Genomic DNA, 16431 nt, shown 5'->3' on the forward strand with positions numbered 1-16431 from the left:
AAAAAAGAACTAGATAAATTAATAGAGGACAGGTCCATCAATGGCTATTAGCCAGGGTGGGCAGGGATGGTGACGCAATCCTCGGTAAGACCGTAGGTTTTCTCAGCAAATCTCAAATGATGATATAAAAAACCCTAAACGTTTGTCCCACTTCTCTCTAGTTGTCTATTTCTAATTGAATATACCCTGAGATTTTCCCGTCTCTCTAATTATAAAATGCTAACAAAATCTCAGATTTGCACCTTTTCTCAGATTCTTGAACATAGCTTGGGGGGCAGGGCTGGGCTGGCAGGGCTTGTGGGTCAGGAGTGAGGGGAACAGGCTTAGCTGTGGGGGGCAGGGCTGGGGCTGGTCCAGGGGCTTGCGAGTCAAAGTGAAGGGAACTGGTAGAGCTGTGGGGGGCAGGGCTCGGCTGGAAGGGTGCTGGCGGGTCGAGAAGTGAGAGGCAACCATCAAAGCTTGGGTGGGGGCAAGAACTGGGGTTTGGTAAAGGGCTGCGGGGTCCTGATGTGAGGGCACCAACTACTAACCTGGGGGTGGGTAAGGGCTGGACTGAGCAGGGGGCTGTGGAGGTAGCAGTAGGCCGGTACAGGTTCGTAGATAATTTTTTGGTGGGGCCCAAAATGGTGCGGTCTCCCCCCCCCTCCCCCCGCAGGTCTCACACCGCTGTTAAGCGCTGATATAAAAACATGAAAGCTACAACGCGCTCAGCACCTACAAGATACAAGTGGTCAATTAAAAGTGGAAAGTCAGAAGCAGCACTTGCCTGCTTCAATATACGGTATTAAATTTTGTTGCACCTGTTGTGACAAAGTTGGAATGTTCTTAATGTTTTCTCTGAATACTGTGTGGGTGCCTTCAGTTTCCCCTGCAAAGTGCCCAACTGACGGTGTTGGGGACAAATGAGATCAGTGGCCTTCTTGTCCAGAAGAGACACAAAGGCCAGATGAGGGAGTGTCAGTTTGGAGGAATTATTTCAGCTCAGTGCTAATGTGAACACAAGGACAAACTGATATAAATTTATCAGTTAGGAAATTTAGGCTTGAAATTAGACGAAGGTTTCTAACCATCAGAGGAGTGCAATTCTGGAACAGCCTACCGAGGGAAATAGTGGGGGCAAAGGACCTCCATGACTTTAAGATTAAGCTGGATAAGTTTATGGAGGGGATGGTACGATAGGATAACGGGTTTAGTCAATAGGTCAATACCGTGCCACTGGTAATTACTACAAAGGGTGAATGTTTGGGATATTGTTAGCCCTTTCCAGAGGGTCTGGCTGGAGAGTCTTGCCCGCATGCTCGGGGTTCAGCTGATCGCCATATTTGGGGTCGGGAAGGAATTTTCCTCCAGGGTAGATTGGCAGTGGCCCTGGAGGTTTTTCGCCTTCCTCCGAAGCATGGGGCAGGGGTCGCTTGCTGGTGGATTATCTGCTACTTGAAGTCTCTAAATCACGATTTGAAGCATTCAACAGCAGAGTCAAGGGAGTGAATTAGTTCAGGAGTGGGTGGATCGGCTTATGTGGCCTGCATCTTGCAGGAGGTCAGACTAGATGATTATAATGGTCCCTTCTGATCTTGAATTCTATGATTCTATGGAGCTGGCTGGGGAAATCGGGAGAAGCCCAGACCCAAGTTCTGGGCACCCCTCAAGATGGACCTGACTGAGGGGTCCTGTTTTCTGTACCTACAAGCTCTGTTTTAGACTGTGATCCTGTTGTCTAATAAACCTTCTGTTTTACTGTCTGGCTGAGAGTCACATCTGACTGCAGAGTTGGGGTGCAGGGACCTCTGGTTGCCCCCAGGACCTGCCTGTGCAGACTCGCTGCGTAAGGCGCACAGTGTGGAAGGGCTGAATGCTCCGAGGTCAGACCCAGGAAGGTGTGAGCTTCTTGCCCTGGAGACGGTCTGCTTAGAGAGAGGAGGCTCCCCCAGAGTCCTGACTGGCTTTGTATGGAGTAGTTCCAAAGCATCCCAGCATCCCCTTCCACACCATGCGCTTCCCGGAAGTCCGCACAGGCACTGACACTCCCTCCTCTGGCTTTTGTCTCTTTTCCAGGCATTAGGAGGCCACCCGATCTCTCTGTTCTCCAACACCTTCAGTTGGCACCTTGCAGGAGAGCATCCCAGGCCACCAGGAGACAAGGTTGCGGCCATTCTCTGTGCAGATGGCATCACACTGGCCCTCTAGGGCTCTACAACAATCACACCCCCTTTCCCACCATCTAGATCCTTGAGAAATGCACAGGGGAAACTGAGGCAACCACACAGTATTCAGAGAAAACATTAAGAACAGCCCCACTTTGTAACACCTGTATACGACTAGTTATACACTTTAAATGGGTGTAAAATAGTCAAGTATTGTGCTAAACAAAATGATACTCCAAACTGACCACCAAATTTAAGTTGCACGTTTTTCCCCTCAGGTGAGGGCTCTGGGGTGGGGCTGGGGATGTGGGGTTCACAGTGCAGGAGGGTGCTCAGGGTTGGGGTGCTGGGGGTGCAGAGCTGGGGATAAGGAACTTGGGATGCAGACAGGCTGCCCCAGGGCTAGGGCCAGAGAGGACTCCCCGTTGCCGTTACTGGCAGCCGCAAGCTCCAGGGGAGGGACCCATCCTCCCCACCCCCCGCAGCACACTCACTCTGCACCACAGTCACTGCACATGCTCCTAGGGACTCTCTCAGGTCCAGAAAGCCAACTCGCCTCCCCTGTGGTGGGTATTGGGTGTCACGGAGTCCCTGGGCGATGCTCTGGAACTGCTCCCCACAAAGCCAATCAGGACTTTGGGGAGCCTCCTCTCCCTTGGAGCAGACTGTCTGCAGGGCAAGAAGCTCCCACGGCTTCACCTCCTGGGTCTCTCCTTGGAGCATTCAGCATCCTCTGTTCCTCCGTGCGCTTCCCACAGCGAGTCCGCCCAGGCGGGGTCTTGGGGAAGCCAGAGGGTCCTGCCCCCCCACTTCGCAGTCAGACGCGACTCTCAGCCAGCCAGTAACACAGAGGTTTATTCGATGACAGGAACAGGGTCTAAAACAGAGCTTGTAGGTACAGTGAACCGGACCCCTCGGCCGGGTCCATTCTGGGGGCAGTGAGCCAGACCCTCCATGTCTGCACTTCACGCCTGGTCCCCAGCCAGCTCCAGACTGAAACCCCCTCCAGCCCCCACTCCTCTCTGCTCAGTTCCTTTCCCGGGCCAGGAGGTCACCTGATCTCTTTGTCTCCAACACCTTCAGCTGGCACCTTTGCAGGGGAGGGGCCCAGGCCATCAGTTGCCTGGAGACAGGGTTTCGGCCATTCTCTGTGCAGACAGCATCACACTGGCCCTCCAGGGCTCTACAACAATCACACCCCCTTATCCCACCATCTAGAGCCTTGAGAAATGCATCGGGGAAACTGAGGCACACAGACAGTATTCAGAGAAAACATTAAGCACATTCCCACTTCGTAACACCTGTATACGACCAGTTACATACTTTGAAGGGTGTAAAATAATCAAATATTGTGCTAAATACAATGATACTCCAAACTGACCACCAAATTTAAGTTGCATGTTTTTCCCCTCAGGTGAGGGTTCTGGGGTGGGGCTGGGGATGAGGGGTTCACAGTGCAGGAGCATGCTCGGTGCTGGGGGTGCAGGCTTTGGGGTGGGGCAGGGCTGAGGATGAGGAACTTGGGGTGCAGACAGGCTGCCCCAGGGCTAGGGCCAGAGAGGACTCCCCCCCACCACCACTGGCAGCAGCAAGCTCCAGGGGAGGGACCCCCCCTCTCCCCCATGCCCCCCACAGCACTCTCAATCTGCCCCACAGTCACTGAACATGCTCCTAGGGCCCCTTTCAGGTCCAGAAAGCTCACTCACCTCCCCTATGATGGGTACGGGGGGGGGGGGTTTGCCATCACAGGTGGCCTTCCATGTTGCTGCCCCTCACCATAACTTCACTGTGGATGGGGGATGGGGCTGCCCCTTGCCCAGCATGGGGCAGAAGTGGGGTAGGCAGGGTGGTGGCTATGGCGGGGGGGGGAGCAGGGTGTCATAAAATTCACCCAAGCCCCAGCTGCTTAGATCTAGGAAGCCTCCCTCTCCCATCCCCCCTGTGGCGGGTGGGTTGGTGGGTGCTGGGGGAGGGGGCATTGCCTTCCCATGTGGCTTCCTGCCTCCCCTGTGCAGCCTGCTGCGCCTCACTGGGGGTAGGGGATGGGGCTTTCCCGTCCCCAGCGTGGGGCAGGAGTGGGGGGGGGCTGCAGGGTGGTGGCTGGGGGGGGGGACAGGGAGAGCAAGTTGTCACAAAATACACCCAAGCCCCAGCTGCTCAGGTAGGTCTAACCCCCTCCCGCATTGTGGTGGGGAGGGGCACTGCCTTCACATGTGGCTTCCTGCCTCCCTGACCCCTGCTGCAGCCTGCTGCCCCTCACCACAGCTTCCCTGGGGGACGGTGGGAGGGGATGGGGCTGCCCCCCCTTCCCCAGCGTTGGGCAGGAGTGGGGGCGGGGGCTGGGGCTGGGGGGAATCATAGGGTCAAACACTCACGGAAGCCCCAGCAGCTGCTAAGGTGAGTGATGTCCGTCTCCTGGCCGGAAGTCCCTTCGCGTCTCCTCCAGGTAGGGGCAGGGGAGGGGAGGGCTGCCAAGCACGGCACGGCCCCCTCCACTTCCCTCCCCCTCCTGAGGTGCTACAGCACCAGCAGCTTGCACTGCTGTTATGCTGTAGCCCTTAGGCGGCGGCGGCAGCAGCAGCAAGGGAGAGAGATGCGCGCTGCGCGCTCTTTACGTTCAGGCAGGGAAGCTCCAGGGTGGGGAGCGGGGGGGAAGCTCCAGCCCTGGCGGCGGCAGGGGGCATGAGAGGCGGGGGCAGGGGGGGGCGCTCCAAGCAGGGGAGAAACCTAGCTCCAAATATTGGTGGAGCAGAGCCCCTGACTGTGAATATTCCTGGGGCTTTAGCCCCAGGAGCCCATATAAGTTGGTGCCCCTGGCCTCCACGAGTGCTGCACTCTGACCAGCTGAACCAGGCAAGCCACGGGAAGCTTCTCAAGGTCTTCCCCTGGTGTGGGCTTGGATGCGAAAAGCACCTGGCCGTTCATCAGCTGTTGCAAGAAGTGTGCAGAGTAGGAGTAGCGATGGGGCTGTAGCTTTCCACAGCATCTCAATTTGGGCAGCTTTCCATTCCCCTTTTCTGTGTAATGTCCCTCCCACGGGTTTCACTTGCGGAGCTGTACGACTCTGGCAGGGTGGCCATTTAGAAATCTTTTCCTTGCTTTTCTTTTTCGCCTGGCTCCAGCGTTAGGACCGTTTGGGTGTTTCAGTGTGTCTGTTTTCCCATTGGGAGGCATTTGGAAGTTTGGAAGGGGAGCCGAAAGAGGAGTCTTTTTCACAAGCAAGTTGGCTTTCTGCACAGGTAGGGCCCTTGGCCGTAAAGCTTAGCTCCGTCAGTGCGTCTGCATGGGGTTCCTCCAGTGCCTCATGAGCCCGTGCTAAACTCTCGGTGTGGGCGTTTGGCTTGTGCCAGTCAGAGTGCCGTGCCTGCGTCTTCCCAGGGCCGGCTCCCGTGAGGCGCGCATAACTTGGGAGGAAAGGGGTAGAAGAGAAAGCAAGTGAAGCTGACTTCGAGTGGTGGTGCCCCTGGGCGGAGTGGTCCTCCTGCTCCTTCCTGTCGGAGGGATGGGCTTGGGGGGTCTGGCTGTGGGCGGTGGGAGGATGGTGTCCAGGGAAGTCCCAAAAGTCACCCTGCGCCGGCGGAGTGTGAAGCCTCTCCCCTAGGTTGGGGTGCCGAGTATTAAGCCTTCCTCTGTGGCTTGGGCTGGGGAGCGTGATCCGGCGTCGGGTACATTTGGGTGGAGCTGGCAGCCAGCAAGAATTCGGGCCATCAGGTCAACCCACTGTGGACAATGGGGGCGAGCCAGCAGGCCTGCGATTTTGGCTTCACGGGCGGGCAGCTCAAGCCTGGCCTCCTATGAGCCTGGAAGGCAGCCGGCCAGGCTCACCCGTCTCCTCCCCGGGCCCAAGTTCCTTTCAGGCAGCAGGTGGAGCGAGGAGCCCAAGGAGGTGTCAGGAGCTTGGTCCTGCCTGGCGCCTGCGCCCAGCAGGGCTCTTGCCCGCTCCCGGCCCACCTGGTTTTGGCCTCTGCCACCCCTAGCAGTCAGCCAAAAGAGCAGAAGCCACCCTCTCCCTCCCAGAGTGGCCAGCATGGGGCTTGAACCCATGACCTTGGCGTTATTAGCACCACGCTCTAACCAGCTGAGCTAGCCGGCCTACGGGAAACCCTCCCTTGCCTGACCCTTTTGGAAGGAGTCACCGGCTGGCGCGGGGAACGATGTGGCCTCCATTATCGAATGGATGGATCAAGACACCATCTGCCAAGGTAGGGGAATTAGCTCAAGTGGTAGAGCGCTCGCTTCGCATGCGAGAGGCAGCGGGATCAATGCCCGCATTCTCCAACGGCAAGGCAGCCGCGGGGCCTTCTCTTGCCCTTCTTTTAGAAGCCATGGACAGTCAGCCGGCTCAGCTCCTCCTGTGGCCTCCATCCCTCTCCCCGCTTGGTCTCCCAAAAAGCCAGCCCTTGCGGAGCACAAAGCTCTTCCTCCCCGGCCCTTCTCCCCCTTGCGCTGACTGGGAGGCTGGAGACAGCTGGGGGAAGTTAGCTCAAATGGAAGAGCAGGGGAGAATTAGTCAGACCCATACACACATTCTCCAGCCTGCTCTGCTCTGCTGTGCTCTGCTGTGCTGGGCTCTAGTGGGGGACCTGCACCTTTCTTTCTGAGCTCTCACTGGAGCACAATCCCTTTCCTCCTCCCTCCCTGCTAGTCTACGCCAAGCTCAATGGCCGGGAGGGAGAGCCACTCAAATACAGAATTACTCACATCCCAGGGGTCCATGAAGGGAATGAGGAGATGGGCGGGGTGGCACGCGATACCAGCTCAGCTGAGACCGTGAGACCTCGCAGCCTCCTGATCTCAGGCAGCATGGCAGCCGTGGAGCAGAGCAGAGCACGCAGACAGCTTGGAGACAGCCAAAGCGGGGAAGGGCTGCGTTGGTCTGGAAGAGGGAGTCGGTGGCTGTCTATCCTGGCGGAGGCAGGGTCGCTTTGCTGTATGCTGGGCCAGGGGCCAGGGAGCCTGCTAGAGTTGCTGAGCTGGGCCTGCTCCGGGCTTTGCTTGGGTTAGAGGAAAGTGGTGAAGATAGAACGGCCCTCCTGGGTGAGACCGATGGTCCAGCTAGGCCACTATCCCGTCTTCTGACAGTAACCGATGCCAGGCGATTCAGAGGCAATGGCCAGAGCAGGCAATCGTCAAGTGATCTATCCCTGCGTTGTCTTCTGAAGTTTGGTGCTTGTTTCAGGAGCTAACTCTCAGCCCAGACACGCTCCAGGGAGGGAGCGTTGGTGTTTGTGCCGAGGAGCGTGGCTGGGACTCAGACCCCCTTCCCCAGCTCTGGGTAGCGCCCCCACCCCCACCCCCATTTCAGGCTGTGTTCTGCTTAAGGCCACAGAGCCCTTGCCTTTTTTTGCCCGGTGCCTGAGAGTCAGGCCAGCTGCGGGAATTAGCTCAAGCGGCAGAGCGCTCGCTTTGCATGCGAGAGGTAGTGGGGGACGCTGCCCGCATTCTCCGAGCCTGTCGACTAAGGGCTCCTGATGAGCGTGGTGGACGGGAGAGCCGGCCATCTGACTTTTGGCCTTGCTGCCCGTAGCGGTCAGGCCGAAAAATCAAAAGCCATCCTCCCCAGGCCCACAGCCACCCAGGGGCTCCTCTGCACCATCTTGCCTGAGCTGGTGGAAGTGGAGCCTGGAACTGAGCTGATGCGCTGAGGGTTATTTGCACTGTGCGCTTCACATGGAGGTGAAAACACGGGGCACAGATCTTTGAGCACAACCCTTGTCCTGAGGAATGGTGGGGGGGCTGCATAAAGAGAGACCGGCTCTCCCTGGCGGGGCTGCAGCGGCTCTTCACAGGGGCAGTCCCACTGCCAATTGGTACCAGAGTTTTGCCGGCCTCCTTTCGTGGGCTGACCTGGCTCCTCTCTCTTTAGGGAGACTGGTGACCCCAAACTTCCTAGAAACCCTCATAGCGAGGCCAACCTGAGCACAGACACCTGCTCAGCACCCCGGGGTGCAGCCCTGAACTCCGGCAATCAGCTACGCTCAGCTGCCCACCCAACAAGCGTTACAAGCAGGAACCTTCGTGCCCCGTGTGTTCAGGTCCCTCCCAGCGCCAGCTTTAAACTCCGCTGCTCAGTTCTAAGCTTTGGCCACACGGGGGCAGCCCGGAGCTCAGCCAACGCCTCCCGGTGCTGGTTGCATTTCCCACTCCTCGTGGCAGGTTCACACCCCGCAGGCAGATCTCTGAATCAGAGCCGAACAGTTCCCCAAATCCAGCGCTTTAGCAGCAGCTTTGCTAGGAAAGCGCTGACGTCCCCAAGTAAAGTAAGAGCCAGAGCGCGGTCCAGGATCTTCTCTTGGGCCCCTCACCGTGGTGTCTGTCAGGCGCAAGGAGAAACCAGGGAAATGTTTTCATGGCGTTTAAGGGCAGAAGGGGCCATTAGCTCAGCTAGTCTGCCCCCCGAATAACACAGAATTACACCATGACACGTATTGATCCCACAGACCTTAGATAGATCAAAGCGTTTCAGCCCTCAGGAAGGAGGCTAAACTGGGTACCAGAGGCAGCGAACAAGGGGCCCCCAAGGCAATGGCAGGGAACTGACGAGGTGAAATATGCCCAGATGATCCCAGCAGGCGACTCACCCCCATGCTGCAGAGGTGGGAGTCCCTGTTCCTCCTGCCCTTAAGAATCTCTGGTGGTAAGTGGGTCCCCCCAGTTCCCCAGATAAGAATCCTCCATGTGGTTTCCCTGGCTTCACCGCCAGATAAGAACATTGTGTGGAGGGAGTGGGTTTCCCCTGCCTGACCCCATCTGGGATCTGTGGGTGTCTCTGTTCCCCTTTTCCAGATCCGTGTTGCTTGGGTGCGTCCCTCCCCGCCAGCGTGTGGGTGCTCCCATCCCCCCCTGCAGGCTCTGCGGGGGGTGTCTGTATAAAAAGAGACTGTGTCGCACCCAGGGTACGCTGCAGGGGCTATTCACAGGCACGATCCCACTACTGATCAGCACGGGAGTTTTGACCTGCTCCATTTCTGTTCTGGGCCAGTTCACCTCTCCTTAGGCAACCTGGGGACCCCAAGCTTCCCCAGGATCACCATATTGATGCCGAGCTTAGTGCAGGCACCCGATCAGCACAGCCCCCTGCAGCCCAGAACTCCTGAGCTCAAGTGATCCGCCGGCCTCAGCCTCCCCAGGAGCTAGGATCACAGGCACCAGCCACAGGGCCCGGTTTGTTTCACAGCCTGGCAGCTGGAGCTTTAAACTCTGCTTGTGAGCTCTGTGCCTTCGCCAGACGGGGACAGCCTGGAACTGGGAAATGCTCCTGCTCCCCCCACCCCCGTCTCATGTCGAGCTGCAGGCGCTGCTGTCCTCCCAGGTAAGATCCCGGATGTTTCATGGCCTCCCATCCCCCATCCAGAAACCCAGGTGTCCGGGTACCTCTGGCCCCCATACAGAATCCTGGGTGTGTGGGTGTCCGTCCCTCTGCAGAGTATCCCGGAGTGTGGATGCCCTTGTCCCCCCCTACAAGATCCTGGGTGTATGGGTGCCACTCTCCCCCCCAGTAGATCTCTGGTGGGTGGGTCCCCAGGGTGTGAGTGCTCCCATCCCCCGATACAGGCTGGGGGGGTATAACTGGCTCTCCCTGTCCTGCCCAGACAGTGCTACAGCAGCTGTTCACAGGGGCAGCAACCCCACTGTCAACCTGCAGCTTTAACCTGCTCCAGGGGTGACCTGCTTCACCCTCCTTTGGGAGCCTGGGGACCCCGAACTGCCCAGAATCACGTGATTGATGCCGAGCTTAGCACAGACACCGGCTCAGCCTGGCAGGGAGCTGCCCTGAGCCCTGACAATCAGCTTCCCTCCGCCTCCTGCTGCACAGCGAGGGTCCCACGCGAGAGGCTTCGTGCCCAGTTCGTTCAGGAGCGTCCCAGGCTCCAGCTGTAAACTCTGCTGGTCAGTTCTGATCTTTGGCCATACGGGGGCGGCACTAACGGTCCCATCTAAATGCAATTGTGTTCGACCCTTCGGATCGCAGATTGTAACCCGCGGGCAGATCTCTGAGTGCAGCCAAATCCATCCCAAAACTAAACATTGAAGCAGCAGCTCCCCTTGGAAAGATCAGGATTTTTTCCTTTAAAAACAAGGAAAATGTCTACAGCGAGAGACTGAAGAAGCTCAATTGATTTCATTGCCTGGAGGCTAAGAGGCGATTTAATCACTGGTTTAAATACGTTTTACAAATTCCCAGAGGGAGGAATATGTGATTTAAAGGGTTCTTTAATTCACCAGACAAAGATTGAACAAGGCCCCATTGGCTTGCAGTCGATGTCAGAAAATCCCAACTGGAAATGACCGTTTTTTAACCGTGAGGCTAATTATCTAGTGGAACGAGCTCCGCAAGGGAGGTGGTAAATTCCCCATCACTTGCAGCTTGTAAATCAAGAACGCAGCTCTTGCTGCAAGACACCTGGTGTGTGGGTGCCCCTGTTCCGCGTTTCGGGATCCCTGGTACATGGTGCCTCCCTCCCACCAGTTCAGGATCCCCACAATGGGAGCTCCCATCCCCCCATACAGTCTCTGCGGGGGAGGGGGGTGTATAAAAAGAGACCGTGTCTCACTGTCTTGCCCAGGCTACGCTGCAGGGGCTATTCACAGGCACAACCCCACTACTGATCAGCAGGGGAGTTTTGACCTGCTCCGTTTCTGACCTGGGCCGGTTCACCCTTCCTTAGGCAACCTGGGGACCCCAAGCTTCCCCGGGATCACCATATTTTTGCTGAACTTAGTGCGGACACCTGATCGGCACAGCCCCCCGACCAGGCCAGAGAGAGCAGCAGGTTTCCCGTATTGTTTCCTGCTCTTCTTTTCTTGACTAGTTTCTCCTCTGCACCAAGTTGCTCTTTTGCTTCGTGAGCCTGCCTAGCTCAGTTGGCAGAGCGTCAGACTTTTAATCTGAGAGTCCAGGCTTCAAGTCTCTTATCAGATGATAAACTACTCACTGAGATCATAAACTGTCTTTCTCACATCTTCTTTGATGTTACTTTTTCTCTTCAGGATTTTCCCTTTCCTCGGAAGGGCCTTTTTGTGTGTGGGTTTGAAGGGGCAACTTCCTGACAGCCCCTCTGTCTTTGCAGCCTGGAGGAATAAAGGCCTCTGGGCATAGATCATGTTCCTTCCCTGCACAGACACACACAGACAAACACACAGAATGTCCCTAAGGAATTAGAATCACCTGCTGCCTTCCCCTGTCCTGCTGGATCCCCAAACGAAGATGCTCTTCAGCCTAAACCCATGTCCCCTCTACTCCCAGTGCCCCTCAGTCCCAACCCACAACCCCTCCTATGCTCACTGCTCCTCACTCCCAACCAGAGCCTGCTCCTCTTCACCCTTCTCCTCTGTCCCAACCCACAGCCCCCTCCTTCCCTCCAGCAGCAGGTGCTTCAGACCCCCTCAGGGAGATTTTCTTGCAAGGTTTCGTGTATGAGTCTGCATGTGGATTTTACAGTATGTTGGAAATAGGTTGGGTTGCTTGCCGAAATGATCACTGGTGGCTGGTGTTGGATTCCCAGTCTCCATGTTATAGGGGCAGGAGAAATAAAGGGTTGTTATCCTTGTTGTGTGAATGGAAGGCAGCACAACTGTGCTTGGCAGACCCCGACGGAGGGACTCACCCTCAGTTCAATAGCACTTGCTAGGCAGGGGACAGGGTTTCCAAAGGCAAGTGGCCCAGGGTCTGGGTCCCAATACTAACATGTAGGTGTTAGACCAACGTTAGGACAGGGGGGCAGTGGAGGGATGAGTGAGTCCTTAGACACCATAGTGAGTACGGTGCCTTCTTATTTTCCCCCTTTTCCACCCAGGATGGCAGGTGAACTCTACAGAGGAACCTCTGGGCTTGCACTGACTAAGGACAACAGCTGTGAGAGGAGTGCAGGGCGGGGGGGTCATGTTAAAGGACTTTTGGTTGCTGGACTTATGAACCGTAGGGAGAAGGACACTGCCCAGCTTATTTGGGGGGGGGGGGGGTTCTTTCCCTCGTGGTTTATGTTTATGTGTTGGGGCTCCTGAAATGACTTCTGCTAACCCTGGGCTTACATTGCAATGTAGACATACCCTGAGAGGGCATCTATACTGTGATAAAATCCCGCTGACCCGGCTGGCCTGGATGATCCGATTTGGGCTCCTGGGGCTCAGACTGGAGCCCAGGCTCGGAGATCCTCACCCCTCGTGGGGGTCTCGGAGGCTGGGCTGAAGCCCAAGTGTCTACACTGTAATTTTATAACCCTGCAGCACAAGGCCCACAAGCCTGAAACAACTGATCCAGGGTTTGAGAATAGTGACTTGGGTGTGTTAATGGCAGTGTAGACATAATGCTAGGCTATGTCCACACTGCAATGAAACACCCACGGCTGCCCCGTGCCAGTGCAGGCTCCCAGGGCTAGGGCCGTGGGGTGGTAAATTTGCAGTGTAGACATCTCGGCTCAGGCTCAATACCGGGCTCTGGACCCCACAAGGTTGGGAGGGAGTTTAGCAAGCGAAAAAGGTAAAATGGCAGTGGAGTATTACCTTGGACTCGACGGCATTTCTCCATTGGTCTGTCTGCTTTGGGGCAGGGACAATAACATGTCCTGCTGCATTCGTTATTCAAAGGGTGGTTTAGGATTTTCATTCTCACACACGGTGCACAAGCAGGGCTCAACCCTCGGTGTAAACTAAGGGCAGGTCTACACTACGGGGGAAAATCGATATAAGATAGCAACTTCAGCTACGTGAATAACGTAGCTGAAGTCGAAGTATCTTATATCGAATAACCTACCGTCCTCACAGCGCGGGATCGATGTCCGCGGCTCCCAATGGCGACTCTGCTACCGCCGTTCGGGTTGGTGGAGTTACGGAGTCGACAGGAGCGTGTTCAGGGATTGATATATCGCGTCTAGATGAGACGCGATATATCGATCCCCGAGAAATCGATTGCTACCCACCTATACGGCGGGTAGTGAAGACGTAGCCTAAATGAGCTGCCCACAGATTCTGGCAGCCCCAATGAGCCATTTGGTGTGAGAGCCCAGACCTGCCCCTGTCCCAGAGGGAGGGGGTCATCTGCAAGGGGCTTAGAACACTCATTTACCAGCTCCTAACTCCCAAACTTTCAATAACTCTGTTATCAGTGCATGTGAGTGTAATTTAAACAGCCACCCTGGGCTAGACCAAAGGTCCCTCTAGCTCTTTATTTTGTCTTCTGACAGTAGCCAATACCAGGTGCCCCAACAGCCAGTCAATAAGGGACCACTGGGAGTTGAACCCAGCATCTCCTGCTTATGAATCAGGTGCTTTAGCCAGCTAAGCCATGGTGCCTGCCTGTGATTAAGGTGTCATGTCTGCCCCAACCTGACTCCCTGCTATCCCCACCGGGGCCTGACAAGCTTTGCTTGTGCTTGGATTCTTCAAAGCAGAGGGGCAGGTGACGTTTTCCTTGCAAGTTGTGTGTGTGTGTGTGTGTGTGTGTGTGTGTGAATCTTTGTCCAGGTCTGCACTACAAAGTTATTTCAGCAGAACTATATTGCTCAGGTGTGTGAAAAACACACAATGCTCCCTCGGTCGGCAGCTTGTGGCTGGTGTACACTCTGCAATGCCACGTCTGGCGACAAAACTGCTCTGTTTTGGTGACAAAATAAAATCACCTCGATGAGAAGCTTAGATCTTTTTGCAGCAAACTTAAAGTGACAAATTGTCAGTGTAGACGCTGCTGTTCATTATATCACCATAACTGGCCTCCTCCAGTATCCCACAATGCCTGCTGTGAACTCGCCTGCCCTGCATTCCTGCTACAGAGACATCGGCCCCTCCCCTTTCATAGCTCTGGGAAGTTCTGACAGCTGAACCTGCTGCTCTGCTCCGGCAGCCAGGAGCAAATCACTGCCGTGGATGCTGCTCTCTCCCGCCCTGCGAACACAGAGCAGGCGGCGGAAGCTTCCTTACAGTGTGGGGGGGGCACTGGCATCAGAACTGTGGTGCCACCATGACACCCCTTCTCTAAGGCCCCACCCTCACTCCACCCTTTCTCCCTGAGGCCCCCAACCCCCACCACCCCTTCTCCCTGACGCCTCGTCCTCCCCCTCCCCCAAGGCCACACCCACAGAACCCCTCTTCCCCCCAAGACTCCACTCAGTCCACCCTTCTGTCGTTCATCCTTACGGCTTGTAAAAAGTAGTAGGGCCATGGCCCTCTAAACCCCCATGAGCCAGCACCCCTGACACCGAGCCAGGCAGGTAGCAGCATGTGTGTGTTTGACAGAGACTGTTGTGCTGTGTTGAGCCAGTGAGGGAAGCGGGGGCTGATATCAGTGCTGTCCCCCTTCCCCTGCCTCAGGACTGGTTGCTTCCAGCAGCTGTCTGAACTTAGAGACAGCGCGCCGACACGCTCACTCTTCTCTAACACACACACTCCCTCTCCCCCCCCCCACACACAGTCTCTGCCCCATCACACACACTTCAGGTGGAAAGCGGCTGTCAATGTAGTAGGATGTGATGCTGTACCAGCCTATGAGACATTGCAAACCCCTCCCAAAGCACCCTGCAGCCAGTTGCACAGTGGGATGGCTACCCACAGTGCACTGCTCTCGGTGGCGATCCAAGAGTTGCTAGCGTGGATGTGCTCTGGTGACACAAGCCGCATAGTGTGGATACGCAACAGCAGTTTAATTAAAATGCTTTAAGTAAAGCCGCATAACTCTGTTGTGTAGACACAGCCTGAGAGTGAGACAAGACCTAGCTCCTGTTGACACCAAGGATGCTCAGCCACTGAAACTAAATTGTTAAATTTAAAGAACTACACATTTCTCCATAGTTGGCAGGACTCAACCCCGAGCAGGGAGCCGCCAATGGATTTCTAGTCTACCACCTTAATCACTCAGCCACAACTACTTGCTTTATGCAGTTTTCTCACTACACTCTAGTTCTGATCTCACTGAGTGATCATTTCCAATTGTTTAACCAGACCAGCTTCCACACCACACTCACTGCTGTGCGTGTGTCCATGGCTGAACAGCAAGAATTCCTGCCCATTTCCCTTCTGGCTGGAGTATGATGAGAATATGTTTGTGGTTAATGACGTTGCTGAGGATTGTTGTCCCTTTCCTGCCTTGATTAATCCTGCCTTAATTCAGACAGTCCCTTTCCCGCCATATCCCCAGCACATCAGTGATTGCGATAGCAGGGGGTAGGTTTTCTCTGGGGCACTGAGCTTTGCCAGCGGGTTGGTGGCTCCTTTCTTTCCTCACCCTGGAGTAAACTCAGCTTTTTATTCCATCCCTGATGTTTCTTTGAATAACAACAGCAGCATGAAGAAAGAGGTGGGCACAACGGGTCTCAGGGGGGAAGCAGAGAGGTGCAAGCGGTGGGCTGGGCTGGGCTGGGCAGGGGAGGGGACAGAGATGTGTGGGTGGCAGGCAGGATGGGTGTCACAGGAGGGGCAGAGAGGTGTGGGTGGTGGGCAGGGCGGGTCTCAGGGGAGGGGCAGAGAGGTGGGGGTGGTGGGCAGGGCGGGTCTCAGGGGAGGTGCAGAGAGGTGTGGGTGGTGGGCAGAGCAGGTCTCAGGGGAGGGGCAGAGAGGTGTGGGTGGTGGGCTGAGCAGGTCTCACGGGAGGGGCAGAGAGGTGTGGGTGGTGGGCAGAGCAGGTCTCAGGGGAGGGGCAGAGAGGTGGGTGGTGGGCAGGGCGGGTCTCAGGGGAGGGGCAGAGAGGTGGGTGGTGGGCAGAGCAGGTCTCAGGGGAGGGGCAGAGAGGTGTGGGTGGTGGGCAGGGCGGGTCTCAGGGGAGGGGCAGAGAGGTGGGTGGTGGGCAGGGCGGGTGTCAGGGGAGGGGCAGAGAGGTGGGTGGTGGGCAGAGCAGGTCTCAGGGGAGGGGCAGAGAGGTGTGGGTGGTGGGCAGGGCGGGTCTCAGGGGAGGGGCAGAGAGGTGGGTGGTGGGCAGGGCGGGTCTCAGGGGAGGGGCAGAGAGGTGTGGGTGGTGGGCAGGGCGGGTCTCAGGGGAGGGGCAGAGAGGTGTGGGTGGTGGATAGGATGGGTGTCACAGGAGGGGCAGAGAGGTGTGGGTGGTGGGCAGGATGGGTGTCACAGGAGGGGCAGAGAGGTGTGGGTGGGGGGCAGACCTTGGGGCAGAGGGTGTAGAGGCACGAGCAGCAGGCAAGGAGGCCTCAGGGGAGGAGAGGAGTGAGCAAGAGGTGGACTAGCTCTTAGGGAGCTTCCAGCGCTCATGCCCAGCCTCCCCACATGCAAGAGTCATGGGCCACCTGTTCTCTGGGTCTTTGCTAACCAAGCCCCTCCCCGAGCTCTGTTGATGGGAGAAGCCCTC

At 56.5% G+C, this 16431-nt stretch overlaps 2 non-coding genes across 2 annotated transcripts; one reads left to right on the plus strand and one right to left on the minus strand.

Annotated features, from left to right (window-relative positions):
* Positions 1–6163: 6163 nt before the first annotated feature.
* On the minus strand, positions 6164–6237 carry TRNAI-AAU. The gene has a single exon. It is a non-coding gene; the product is annotated as a tRNA-Ile (tRNA).
* A 112-nt stretch (positions 6238–6349) lies between these two features.
* Positions 6350–6422, plus strand: TRNAA-CGC. Its single transcript has one exon. It is a non-coding gene; the product is annotated as a tRNA-Ala (tRNA).
* Positions 6423–16431: the final 10009 nt, after the last annotated feature.

Source organism: Mauremys mutica, unplaced genomic scaffold, assembly GCF_020497125.1.
Source record: "Mauremys mutica isolate MM-2020 ecotype Southern unplaced genomic scaffold, ASM2049712v1 000690F_np12_subseq_1:16431_obj, whole genome shotgun sequence".
Lineage (NCBI taxonomy): Eukaryota > Metazoa > Chordata > Testudines > Geoemydidae > Mauremys > Mauremys mutica.